Here is a 13,539-nt window from a genome sequence, read left to right as displayed (position 1 = left end):
CTGAACAGGAACCAACCAGACTGCTTCCTGCCACTGGCTAGGGGGGCAAGATCTGTCTTGGCTGCCTACCCCAGTGTAGATATTTAGCTTTGGTCTCTGTTTATTCTTTCATCACTGTCTTAAATGATCTGCTGGCCAATTATTCTTGCACAAGGGCAACTTGCTAGAGTGCTACAAATAGCAAGCTGGCATCTGCAGTGTTGGATTGGACTTTATTCTCAGCTAACCCTTTATTTAGTATCATTTCTCTGATTTAAATATTAAGGATTTAAGAGCAGTTCAGTCAAAACCATGCTGGATGACATTTGTGTTAAATAGAAACTTAATTCAGGGTGTCTGTCTTCACTGCTCTGAAGGAGGAGTTATAAGTTACAGTTGGTAGCTATGTAGACCATATTGCAAACAGGAGTCTGCAGAGCTGTGGTAAAAGTTGGTTCAGGATGCTGGTCTGAAGGAACTGTGCTTTTTTAGTCTTGGAGGAGAACGTTCCTGGGCCTGTGCTGTCTGCTGACTGGCTGTGAGACATTGGAAGAAGCACTACAAATGGCTGCAAAAGGAGACAGCACCAATGTGGATAAGCTGGTGAAGGATATTTACGGAGGAGACTGTGAGCGATTTGGCCTTCAAGGGTCTGCTGTAGCCTCAAGGTATGTGTTAATTGAGCTGGTTTTAGGAATTCCTTGGGAAACTTACTGTGCATGCTGAGCTGAGTGTGTAATCCCTGAACTATGTACTAGGTCCATGTGGAAATGTCACTCTGAGTGTATCATGTTGTTTGCCCTTAAAGCTCTCACCTACTTCCTTTTTTTTTTCTTTTTTTTTTTTTTTTTAAACACGTGTAAGCAGTGCTTGGTGTAGTTTCCTCCAATTTAAATTACAGTTGTTTTAGACGTGTCTTTGCCCATTGTTGTGCCTTTCTAGTGAGATCCCTTTTCACACTTCAGGTCTGTCTCAAACCAATGGATATCAAATCCAAGCAAAGCTTACTAAGTGATAAAATTTCTAAGGGCTTTTAGCACTCCTGAATAACTCATATTAAAAGGAATAATCTTCCTTACACAGCTTTGGTCATATGATGAGTAAAGAAAAGAGAGATTCCATCAGTAAAGAGGACTTGGCTAGAGCTACTTTGGTCACCATCACCAACAGCATAGGTTCTATTGCTCGCATGTGCGCAGTGAATGAGGTAAGATAGCATATTTACTATGAGCTTAAAACCTTTACAAACAACATAGTAAGATTATCAGAACACGAAAATGCAAATTGGTGATATAGCAGGTGTGTAGATGGCCTTGGGAAATATGCATGTGTTTAACATGGTGTCCTAACTTTGTGTTATGTGTATGCTTTGATGCAAAGTGTAAGCTACTTTGATGCAAAGTGTAAGCTTCAAAGTCAGGAGAAAAGGAGAAAGGCTGAATGTAAAGATCTCCTCAACCATTGATGCCTAGAGCTGTTCAGTTGCTCTCAAGCTGTATGTAATACGTAGTGTATTAACACCTTTGTAATTGAAATTAATACTCCCAATTACCTTGTAGTTATTAACGGTCTTATCCATGACAGATACTTACTTTTATTTTTAGTAGTATTTTCTTTGGATGCTTTCAGTAGCATGATGGGTTTAAATTGCATATTGTTTTAAATGTTTAGATACGAGATCCATTGTATTGGGTCAGAAAGAACTAACATTAGTTTATTATCCTGCCTCAAACTCCTATCAAATGCTATTACGTTACTTTCTTTAGAATGATAGCTAGAGACGGATTGTTCCATTCATACACCTTTCCAGCTTCTAGCAGTTTAAAAAACACCCCTCCCCCAAAAAACCCAAAACCCAGAAAAATAACACCCGCAGAAAAAATGCAAACCAAACAAAACTAAAAAAAAAACCACCAAACCCAAAACCCACAACCAACCAAACACAAAAACCTCACCAAACCAAACAAAAAAAGCCACAAGTGCTTTAGGCACTTGTTTTCAGCTGCAAATTGCATCCTTTACTACTGTGTGGTAATTAATAGAATCATAGAATAGTTAGGGTTGGAAAGGATCTTAAGATCATCAAGTTCCAACCCCCCTGCCATGGGCAGGGACACCTCCACTAAATCATCTCACCCAAGGCCTCGTCCAGCCTGGCCTTGAACACTGCCAGGGATGAAGCATTCACAACCTCCCTGGGCAACCCATTCCAGTGCCTCACCACCCTAACAGGAAAGAATTTCCTCCTTATATCCAATCTAAACTTCCCCTGTTTCAGTTTTAACCCATTACCCCTTGTCCTGTTACTACAGTCCCTAATGAAGAGTCCCTCCCCAGCATCCCTATAGGCCCCCTTCAGATACTGGAAGGCTGCTATGAGGTCTCCACGCAGCCTTCTCTTCTCCAGGCTGAACAGTCCCAACTTTCTCAGCCTATCTTCATACAGGAGGTGCTCCAGTCCCCTGATCATCCTTGTGGCCCTCCTCTGGACTTGTTCCAACAGATCCATGTCCTTTTTATGTTGAGGACACCAGAACTGCACACAATACTCCAAGTGAGGTCTCCTGAGAGCAGAGCAGAGGGGCAGGATCACATCTTTCGACCTGCTGGTCACACTCCTCTTGATGCAGCCTAGGATATGGTTGCTTTCTGGGCTGCAAGCGCACACTGAAGCCGACTCATGTTCATTTTCTCATTGACCAGTACCCCCAAGTCCTTCTCTGCAGGGCTGCTCTGAATCTCTTCTCTGCCCACCCTGTAGCTGTGCCTGGGATTGCTCCGCCCCAGGTGTAGGACCTTGCACTTGGCCTGGTTAAATTTCATGAGGTTGGCATCAGCCCACCTCACAAGCGTGTCAAGGTCCCTCTGGATGGCATTCCTTCCCTCCAGCGTTTCAACCGAGCCACACAGCTTGTGCCAACACCGATCCCTGAGGGACACCACTCGTTACTGGTGTCCAGCCGGACATTGAGTCATTGACCACAACTCTTTGCGTGCAGCCATCCAGCCAGTTCTTTATCCACCGAGTGGTCCATCCATCAAATTGATGTCTCTCCAATTTAGAGACAAGGATGTCGTGTGGGACAGTGTCTAATGCTTTGCACAAGTCCAGGTAGATGACATCAACTGCTCTACTGCTGTCCATCAGTTCTGTAGCCCCATCATAGAAGGCCACCAAATTGGTCAGGCAGGATTTCCCCTTAGAGAAGCCATGCTGGCTGTCACCAAGCACCTTGTTGTTTTTCATGTGCCTTAGCACGCCTTCCAGGAGAATCTGCTCCAAGATTTTGCCAGGCACAGAGGTGAGACTGACTGGTCTGTAATTCCCTGGGTCATCCATTTTCCCCTTCTTGAAAATGGGGGTTATATTTCCTTTTTTCCAGTCGTCGGGAACTTCACCTGACTGCCATGAGCTTTCAAATATGATAGCCAGTGGCTTAGCAACTTCATTCGACAGCTCCTTCAGGATCCATGGATGGATTTCATCAGGATCCATGGCCTTGTGCACGTTCAGGTTCTTAAGATGGTCTTGAACCAGTTCCTCTCCTGCGGTGGGCCCAAAGTCTTCATTCTCAGAGTCCCAGCATCTGCCTTCCAAGACTTGGGTGGTGTGGTCAGAGCCTTTGCCAGTGAAAACCGAGGCAAAGAAGTCATTCAGAACTTCAGCCTTCTCCAAATCCTGTGTAGCTAGTTCACCTGAGAGCTTCCTGAGGGGGCCTACGTTCTCCCTAATTGCTTTTTATTTGCTATGTACCTGTAGAATCCCTTCCTGTTATCCTTAATATTCCTAGCCAAGTTTAATTCTAACTGGGCCTTAGCTTTCCTAACCTGGTCCCTAGCTTCCTGGACAACAACCCTGTACTCTTCCCAGGCCGCCTGTCCTTGCTTCCACTTTTTCATTTCAATTTTTCTTTTTTTGTTTGAATTTTCCTCAGCAGCTCCTTATCCATCCAAGGAGGTCTCCTGGCCCTCCTGCTGCACTTCCTTCTGGTTGGGATGCAACACTCCTGAGCTTGTAGCAGGTGATCCTTGAATATCAACCAAGAGTCTTGAGCCCCCCTGCCCTCTAGGGCTATATCCCATGGAACCTTACTAAGCAGGTTCCTGAAGAGGCCAAAGTCTGCTCTTTTGAAGTCCAGGGCAGTGAGCTTGCTGCACGCTCTTCTCACTGTCCTGAGGATCTCAAATTGAACCATCTCATGTTCGCTGCACCCAAGGCTGCCCTGGAGCGCCACATTTCCAATGAGCCCTTCCCTGTTGGTGAGCACGAGGTCAAGCATGGCACCTCTCCTTGTCGGCTCCTCTATTACTTGCAGAAGGAAGTTGTCTTCCACACAATCGAGGAACCTCCTGGATTGCTTGTGCCAGGCCGTACCGTCTTTCCAGCAGATGTCAGGGTGGTTGAAGTCACCCATGAGAACGAGGGCCTGTGAGAGTGAGGCTTTTCCTATCTGCCTATAGCGTGCTTCATCCGCAGGTTCTCCTTGATCAGGTGGTCTGTAACAGATCCCCACAGTAATGTCTCCCATTGCTGTTTTCCCTTTAACCCTGACCCACAAGCTCTCTGTTAACTGCTCGCCTGTCCCCAGACAGAGTTCCATACTCTCCAGCCTATCCCTAACATAAAGGGCAACTCCCCCTCCGTGCCTGCCAGGCCTGTCTTTTCTAAAGAGCCTGTAACCTTCCATTCCAACACTCGAGTCATAGGAGCCATCCCACCATGTTTCTGTGATGCCTGTTATATCATACCCCTGTAGACGACCACACATCTCTAATTCCTCTTGTTTGTTCCCCATGCTATGGGCATTTGTATAGAGGCATCTGAGCCGAGCTCCAAATGAAGCTGGCTCATTGGCTGGAGCAGCCAGAATATCTCTGCATTGCTCTGAGCATTTATTATAGGTGCTGGCAGCTGACTGTCTGTGTTGGGATTGAATGATGCCCCCCTCCCCTAACACATCTAGTTTAAAGCCTCCTTGACCAGTCTGGCATGCCTCCTACCGAAACTGCTCTTCAGACCAGCTCCACCAGCCCCCGCTAGACCTGGCCTACAAACTTGGGTCCCATGTTCAAGACACCCAAACCCCTGACTGTGACACCACCCTTTTAACCATTTATTAACCTGGCTAATCCTCCTAGCTTTTTTTAGGTCCTCCCTTGTATCCTGGAGAATAGACGAAAAGGCTATCTGAGCTCCAGAGCCCTTAACCACCTCTCCCAGGGCTCTGTAGTCCTTCTTTATGTTCCCCAGGCTACTACTGTCTATATCCATAGCACCCACATGTATCACCAGAAGTGGTTAATAGGCCATGGGGCTTACCAGAGCAGGCAGCCTCTCTGCCACATCCCTGATCCATGCCCCTGGTAGGCAACACACCTCCCTTGAGACCGGGTCAGGCCGACAGACGAGTGCTTCTGTCCCTTTCAAAGGAGAATCCCCTACCACTACGACCCGCTGCTTTTTCCTGCTAGCACCAGTAGAGATCTTCTTTACTAGTGCATCAGCCGGCTGTTGCTGGTGCAAGTGCGTTTCTGCATGAGCCCCCTGCAGGACAGCAAAGAAGTTTTGCGTGGGGGCAACAGTTTTAGGAGGAAGTCCCTTGCTTTTAATTGGCCTTTTCCTCCTTTTTTTGTTGTTTTTTTTTTTTTTGTCACCAATTCCCAGCTTCGAGGGTTAACAACCTCCTTCTTTCTTCCCTGAGCTGCAGGGGAAGCTTGAGGACTCTGCACAGTTTGGGCAGGGCGCAAGCATTCCTGCTTCTTCTCAGCTACCCTGACATCTTGTAGCCTGTTAATAGCTTCCTGCAGCTCAGCCACCTGCTACAGCAGGACCTCCACCAGGGAGCACCGAGTGCAGCCCTACCCATTGTGTACCTTTCCCTGATGATCAGATCAGTAGCCTTCCAACAAGCTGTAGAGAACTTAATGGCATTTCAAAACAAAAGAGGACAAGCTTGAGAAGAGCTGGACTGAGGGCCCTGCAGTTCAGAAACCTCAATTCTGAGTGGCAGAGCCAGGAGAAGGGTGATGGGAGCTTCTGTTCAGTTGGAGGCTGAAGGCAGTTTAGTTTAATTTCTTTTATTTCTTAGGATGAGAATCTGTTCATTTCTTCTTGCTTGCTAAATCAACAGAATCTCTCCTGATGCTGCTGAGAACACAGCTGTGCTATTGCACTGGAGGCACCTTGCTTCAGAGCTGGGCTCTGATTTTCTAACTATGTCCTGTGTGAGTCCAGCAGCTGTGGGATCCCAACACCTTTGCTCCCCAGGATTGCTCTGAGCTTTTGTCGGTGCCTGGTGATGTGTTTGCTCACAGTCATTGGGGGTTTTTTTGCATTGACATTAGTACAGCTATAAAATAAAGAGCCCTTCATTAAATTCGTAGCGTGAAGGAACAAAGTGAAGGCTTGGCAAGGAGTGGCAGTGACTTTCCCCTCTTCTTTGTGTCCATCGTGGTGCTGCTGGGACCAGTGGAGAGGTTGTAGGGGGCTGGTTCAAAACATCTTTTGAGTTGCAACTCTGAAGGCTGCAATGTGGCAGGGACCCTGCAGTGTGCTGCAGAGCAGCCACAGCACTGTTACAACCTGAGATCTCTTGTTTGTTCATTTATTTAGTTCCTAGTGTCTGTGTTTGATCCAGAAGTCTCATTGTTCTGCCTGCCTGCAGGCAGTTGAGGGGACTGGTGGTTCTGGCATGCGTGGAGTGGGCTGCTGGAGCCAGGGCTGTCTAGAAGTGGGCAGTGGGGAGGGAAGTGTTCTTGTCTGCAGCAAGTCCCCTGCTTCATAGGTTGGAGGGGCTGCTGCCTCTATGGAAGGGTGCACCAAGTCCCCCCAGGCAGCTCAGGTGTTGCTTTGCCCCACAGGGGCCTGAGATGGGCTGGTGAGACTGCCCTGGCTGTTCTGTGGTGCAGGGTCTGTGCTGGCTCTGCGTTGTGCCGTGGCAGTCACAGGGGTGTTTCACACTGGTTCACTTTCTGACCGCGTCTGTATTAGTTTGGGTTTGGGCAGTGAATGAAACTGTGCTTTTCTTACGGTCTGTAGAAGTGGCCACTTGGAGAACGAAAGCGATGCTAGAAGGGAGGTCACCTTCCTACCCTAATTATTTTGACACAAAGGGCAGCTCCCCAGAGAAGTTGTGATGTTCCAGGGACAGGAATTCATTATCCTAAAGTCATAGAATCCCAGCCTGCTTTGGGTTGCAAGCGACCATAAAGCTCATCCAGTTCCAAGCCCCTGCCATAGGCAGGGACACCTTGCACTGGAGCAGCTTGCTCCAAGCCCCTGTGTCCAACCTGGCCTTGAGCACTGCCAGGGATGGGGCAGCCACAGCTTCTCTGGGCACCCTGTGGCAGCGCCTCAGCACCCTCACAGGGAAGAACTTGTACCTAAGAGCTCATCTCAGTCTCCTCTCTGGCAGGTTAAAGCCATGTTTAAAGATTTCAGTTTACAGATGCAAGCTTGGAGCAACCTGGTCTAGTAGGTGTTCCTGCCCGTGGCAGGGGCTTGAAACTGAATGAACTTTGAACCCAGAGCAGGTTGGAATTCTGTGGAAAATTAGATTCTGTGATAAATGTAGTTATAGCTGGAGTCCTCCAGTAACTACACAAGAGAAGAGTCAGGCCTGCCAAATGTAGTCCTTCTAGGGATGACTGTTACAAGGTCTCCCCTGAGCCTTCTGTTCTCCAGGCTGAGCAAAAATGCAAATAAGTAGAAACTGAAGCATGAAATTGCTTTCTGTACATTCTGTGCTATATTTGCCATTGATACGTTGCTTTAAATACGACAAAGCTATTTATTTAGATATGTGATAATTAGCCTTGAGTCTTGTTTTATATTTTTTAGCAAACATTACTTGGATTTATAATCCATGCCTGTATTGCACATGTTTGGCTCCTGCCGCTTCTGCTCCATCTGCTGCTCCATGCACATGATCCGCTGCTTCTGCTGCGCTTGCTCTGCCACCTTGAGCCCGAGCGGCTATCCACATTTCTGAGATCTGTGCTGTACCTACAGATGGTGTCAGGTCTGCAGCTCTTTACCATTTTGAGTGTCATAGTTTTTATTGTTCTTGCTGATCCATGAGGCTTTAAGTGCTGTGAGCCCCAGTCAGCCCCCCGGAGCCTTCTGGCACCCTTACCCATCTTAATGATTGTCTTTGACGTGTATGAAGTAATTTAATGGTTTTTATGACAGAAAAACAGTGCAGTTCTGTGTAGGAGCAAATGATTTAATTTCTGATTAAACTGTAGGCTTTTGTAGTGTTTGTGTATTTTTCTGGTTGGCAGTTACGAGTTGTATTCTTTCTGTAGTAAGGCTTGTAGGCTTGATTGGAGAGAGGAGGGGCAATAGGATGGTAGATACCATTGTTTAAAAAGAAACCCCTAAATATTGCTACCTTATCCATTATAAAATCAGGTGAGTTTTGTAGCCTAAGCCTGAAATTTCAATTTTGCAGTGGAATAAACTCTAGGGCACGTTAAAAGTATGTGATGAAGGACCTGTTTAATTAACATCCTTAATGAACATGCCGAGAAGGTCCCCGCCGTCTCCTCCCTCCTCTGAGACGCCAAGCCTCACTCAGGTATACTTCTACTGAAGAGCCTAATCCTCTTATGCAGGAAACAACTCCTAGCTACCTTATCTATGTCTACCAAAATGATCCTTAAGTCCTGCGCATCCAGGAGCCCTCTTGGAGGCACGGCCGGCTCTCGCGCCTGGGTGCGGGCCTGTCGTGAAGTTGTTCTCGGGGAGCGCCTGGGGAATGCCGACAAGGTCCGCCCCATGGCCCCTCGCTCCTCTGAGCCGCCGAGCCTCAGGACGAGTGGGCTGGATGCGGCGCTCGCCTGTGCTTTCCCTGGCCGCGCCCTTTCTCCTCTCTGCTCCCTCTTCTGTTCCGCAGGGCCGGAGCTCTCCTGCTGGCTGCCGCTGCCAGCGGCCGCTCTCCTCTTCCTGCGCCGCCACAAGAGCCCCAACAGCATGAACGGGGTGTCGGCAGCCAGCCAAACCCCGCAGTGCTGCCAGACAGTGAGGAGCGCAACTCAGGAGCCCGCGCGGCTCCTGCGGCTCCTGCGTCTTCTGCTCCAGCTGATGCTGCATGTGCATCAGCCACTCCCTCTGCTGCTCCTGCTCCGCCTCATGCTGCCGCAGGTTGATCCGTGCGATGAGGTCTGGCCGCTCATTAACCAGCAGCGCGAAGTGCAGGATGCCGAGCGTGGTGAGGATGAGGCCGATGCCCAGAGCCATGGTCTGCAGGAGGAAGGAGAGGAGGGGTAAGGCAAAGGCCTCAGCAGGGCTGGCCGGGAGGGAGATGGTGGCTAGCACAGCAGGGCAGGAGATGCAGGGGCCCAGCGACAGCTGTGACAGGGCACGACGGAGCTGGCAGGCAGCAAGGGGAAGGCTGCTGAGCGCTGCACCACGGGGACACGTCCTCACAGCCCCTGGTGCACTCCTCGTGGCTGCCAGCCCCGGCCGGGCCCCTCATCCAGCCCTGCCTTCCCCCCGGCCACCCCACTCACTGCTCTCCCGAGCTATACTGCAGGGGCAGTGCCGCTGCGGCTGGCACCTTACGGCACCCCTCTGTGTTGTCATAGGTGCCACAGCCCCATGGCAACACCCCACCCAGATGCGTAGCTCTCTGGCCCCTATAGTGGGGAAATACCATCCCCCCGTGGCAGGACAGAGCTCCCAGGTCCCGAAAGCCTCCCCAGAAAAAGCAGCTGGGGTGGCACAAGGGCGTCCCTGGACTGCACAGGGAGCTCCACACCCGGCTGGGCCTTGCAGTTGGGTTCCTGTCTCCTTCCATGGCACCCACAGCAGCAGCATGGAGGAGCCTGTGGGCAGGAGCTGTTGGTCACACTTTCCCACCTGTGCATGCAGCACGCACACTCCTGCCACTCCAAGCTCTGCTGGACAATTACATAGCAGCGTTGCACCCAGAGACTTGCGACAGCCCAGCCTGATGCGAAATCAGGTGGCCGTTTGTCAGAAGAGTTATGGAGGCTTCTCTAGTAATGGTCTCATTACAACTGCCTCTGATGAGGAGGAAAAGCAAAGAGCAAACAAGGACCAGACAGATCCTTTCCCTGGGGAGCAACCTGCTGAGCCTCAGGGTTGGGCTCCCAGTCCTGGCTCCCCTCACAGCTGCTGCAGCAGCATAGAGAAAGGAGCCTTTGGTACAGACAAGTTCTGCTCCTGCCTCCCTGAAGGCTTTGCTGCTCCTCACCCCTGCAAACCGGTAATGGGTTGGTGCTCTTTCAGACAGCAGTGCTGCGGTGTTGCACGTACCCTCTCACCCGCAGCAGCAGTAGAAGCAGGTAGAACAGGTACAGCATGAGACAGAGCAGGACATCTTCCTTCTGATGGTGTCTGGTTTAGGAGTCCCATAGGCACTGCATCTATACTGCAGGGATTTCCACCCGAGCCTGTTCAGTCTTTGGCTTGTCACCAGCAGCTGTGGCAGAGGTTATTCAGGGTGATTTTGAGCCATCTGCGTTTTAGTAACTGCTCCAGGAGTAAGCAAAAGACACACACTGAACAGTAAATAGCCTTTGGGGTATGATTATTTTCAGCTCTGTCATTGAACCACAGATTGTTTGGGTGGAAAGGGACTGCATCTTCTGCCTGAGTGCAGGCTCAGCAGCCCTGAGCTCCTTGGGACTTTGTCCAGTCACGTCTGAGGATGGGAACTGCAGAGCTTCCCTGAGCAACCTGCTGTAGTGCAAGAGTGTCCCCAGGGGAAAAGCTTTCCTTATACCCAGTCTGAACCTCCAGTTTCCATTTATGATCATTGTGTCCCATCATTCTGCCATCAGCCCTCAGTAACCTGACTCCTTGTAGGTACTGGAAAGCCTCAATGCCTTCTCCAAGCTGAGCAAGCTCATTTTCTTCTCACAGCACGAATGCTCCAGACATCTGAGCTCACTACAGTTTATTGACATCTTTCTTGTATTGTAGGCCCAAAACTGGACACAATATTCCAGAGGTTCTCCAACAAGTGCCAAAAAATTCCTGTCTCTCTCTTCCAGCTAGGTTCCTGCTGATTGTTATTGTGTTACTGGGGCAGAGTGCTGGCTCATACTTAGTGCATTGTCCACCGGGACCCCCAGACCTAGACTGAGATCATGAACTAGCAGGGTGGGCTGATACCAGATCTGGCAGAGTATTTCCCTCTGGGCTCTCCCTCTCCATACTGAATCAGGATGCTTACTAGTAACTAGTAACATGTTGTGGTGAGTCACTGCCATAAGCTTCCAGCCACATCCAGCTCTGAGCTGCTTGTGGTCATGGAGCCCAGTGGTCATCTTCCTGGTGGAAATACAAATTGTGCTGAGCCAGAGCAATTCTGAGACTACGAAACCAACCTTGTACAGTGCCTAGGACTGCTAAAGGAGCACAGGGCAGGATAGGGTCAGTGGGATACCGATGTCTGCCCTCTCCCCTGCTTGAGATTTGTAGTAGTAGCTTTGGTGATGACAACTGAAGCCACTTGCTCCTTCCTCTGACTCAGGGGAAAGAAAAAGTGGAGGACTGAGTCAGTGTGCTTTCTGGCCTGTCCCCTTCCTTGTATCTTAGAATGCAAGCTTGTTGGGTGCACTTTGATTTCCATATGGCAAAAAACATGTACAAAAGCATCCAAACATCATTATCCTACTTTTGATGTACTGTTCATAGCTTGGAAGAAGTGTAGAGACCTCTGAGAGAAGGGCTGCAGTATGGTCATGGCTCCCAGGGACAGGATGGTCACTGCTGAGCTGTCTTGGAAAGGCACCAGAGTCTAGTCCTGTGTCTTCTCAGTGCTAGGAGAGGTGGGAGAACATACCCTGTAGCAGGAACTGTTTCTGTTCCCACTTCACCAAGAGTAGTGGCAAACTGGCACTTGTTTTCTCCCAAGGAAGCAGGTGGAATTCAGGCAGGAGAGCAAATGTATTTATTCCCCTTGAATTTAAGAAGAAGGGGAAGTACACCATGTGACTGGAAAGTGAAGATCTGCTCACTGCTTGGTATCGTTGCACTCAGAGTGGAGGGAAGGCTACATAATCATGGAGTGCAGGAGCTAAGGCCTGGGTAGAGCTGTGTGGAAGGATGGTTGCATGACAGAGGAAGACATGAACTCCTTGGAGTGAGCAACCCAGTCTTTAGGGTGTAAGGGAAAAGGCCAGGGCCTAGCCCTGGCTCTTGACCTTTCTTGAACGCCTTTGGCTGAGGACAGTAAACAACTCTTGAGGAAGTGCCCCGGGGACTTTCCAGAAGTGCATCTTGCTTGAGCAATGTAAGCAAACCTGTGGACAGCTTGCCATCGCCAATCAGATGAGAGACCGTGGCGTGTGACAGTGGGCGATCACCAGTCAGAAGAGAGACAGTGGTGTGTGACAGCGGGCGATCACCAGTCAGAAGAGAGACCGTGGTGTGTGACAGCAGGCGATCACCAGTCAGAAGAGAGACTGCGGCGTGTGATAGTTGTTGGGGACCAATGATAACTTTGCTTTAGGCGCGCGGCTTACTTTAAATCCTATATAAGCACTGTGTATGCAGACAATAAAAGAGAATGATCATACTTATATTGAGGTTGCGTCATTACTCCGGGCCCGACTCCCACTCTGACATCTGGTAGCAGAGGATGGTTCCTGACCAAAGATCTCTGAGACTGTGGTAAGCAGCAAGAGGAGGGTCGGAGCGGGAAGAATCAGCTGGGGAAGCCCTGCCGGGGACAAGAGGTCCAGGCAGACGCGGAAAGCCGGCGTTAGAGTAGCTCTCTAACCCCCAGGTGCAGCCATGGATCAGGAAGCTGCAGCCAACTTGCTCGCCGGAATCCTCTCCAAGAGAGGGAAAGAAGCGCCGGTAAAGCAGCTGATACAATTAATTAAGTTAGGCCAAAAATGGGGACATTTTGCAGACATTTGTCTGATATTTTCCGTATCGGAATGGCGAGACTTTGGGGGAACCATGTGGCAAAAACTGTGGACACCAATGGAACTCTGTCCTAGAGACCTTAAAAGAAATGAGGGCAGAGAGGGAAGCCCCCCCCCATTGTGCCTGGCACGGCATCAAAGAAGCTTCCTCAGCATAAGGGGGAAGATAAAGTGAAACGGTGCTCGCGTCAAAAAGTACAAGTAGAAAGTGCAAACGCGGTCACCTTCGACCTAGAGGATGAAGACCCCGAATCGGAATTGGAACCAGACCCAGAGTCTCCGGCAGAACCGGACTTGTACCGTCCCCTTCCTGACCCCAACTCAGACTCAGACAATTCAGACAGTTCGGTTCATCGGCAGATGCGATCCAGCCTCAGTGACGGTCAACTGCAACAGCTGCTGAAGAAATTAAAGTATTGGAGACAAAAGAAACCTCCGAACCCTCTGCTTCACCCTCCTACAATCCAGTAGTAAAGAAAGGGGAATGGGAGGGGGGTCTTGGGCACGGGGTACGGGATTACAGCAATAACCCTGCTAAACGTTATCATCAAAGATGCAATTGTTATGGGGGAATTTTCGGCTATGGGTCCCTCGGCATTCCCGGTGTTTAACACTCCACAGGGGGGAAAAAAGTGGGAGGCACTGAATTTAAAG

Source organism: Neopsephotus bourkii, unplaced genomic scaffold, assembly GCF_033783945.1.
Source record: "Neopsephotus bourkii isolate Nb327-2 ecotype Australia unplaced genomic scaffold, CSIRO-AGI_Nbou_v1 NB_1099, whole genome shotgun sequence".
Taxonomy (NCBI): domain Eukaryota; kingdom Metazoa; phylum Chordata; class Aves; order Psittaciformes; family Psittacidae; genus Neopsephotus; species Neopsephotus bourkii.
Note: the sequence above shows the minus strand (reverse complement) of the source record.